This window comes from Corapipo altera, unplaced genomic scaffold (genome assembly GCF_003945725.1).
Source record: "Corapipo altera isolate COAL_440 unplaced genomic scaffold, ASM394572v1 311, whole genome shotgun sequence".
In the NCBI taxonomy this organism is placed as follows: Eukaryota; Metazoa; Chordata; class Aves; order Passeriformes; family Pipridae; genus Corapipo; species Corapipo altera.
The window spans coordinates 63,639-64,164 of record NW_020885094.1 but is presented as its reverse complement, the minus strand read 5'-3'; positions in this window follow the sequence as shown (position 1 = coordinate 64,164).

The following is a 526-nucleotide window of genomic DNA, read 5'->3' as shown; positions in this document are numbered from 1 at the left end:
CATCTGCTACATCTCCTACCTGAACCACGTGCTGGATGTCTGAGCGCCCCCAGCTCACGTCTGTCTGTCTGTCCGTGTGTCAGTTCTGCAACATCTCCTACCTGGGTGCCTGAGTGTCCCAGCTCACGTCTGTCTGTCCATCCATGTGTCACCTGTCCATCTCCTGCCTGAACCACGTGCTGGACGTCTGAGCCCCCCGGTCCATGTCCGTCTGTCCGTCCGCCACATCCCCTGCCTGAACTTGTGCCGGGAGCTTCCGAGCCCAGAGCTCGAGTCCGTCTGTCCCTCCATGACCCGAACCCCCCGTCAGGCACCCCGAACGCTGTGCTGTGTCCGTCTGTCCACCCAAACGAGCCCCCCCCGGCCGTCTGCTCTCCCCCTGCCCCACCCACGGTCTGGATTTCCCCTCCACCGACCCCACGTCCGTCTGTCCTTCCACCCTGCCCCAGTCCAGGAGATGTCTGGCCCGTCAGATGTCCGTCTGTCCCGTCAGATGTCCGTCTGTCCGGCTGGATCCTCTGCCTGG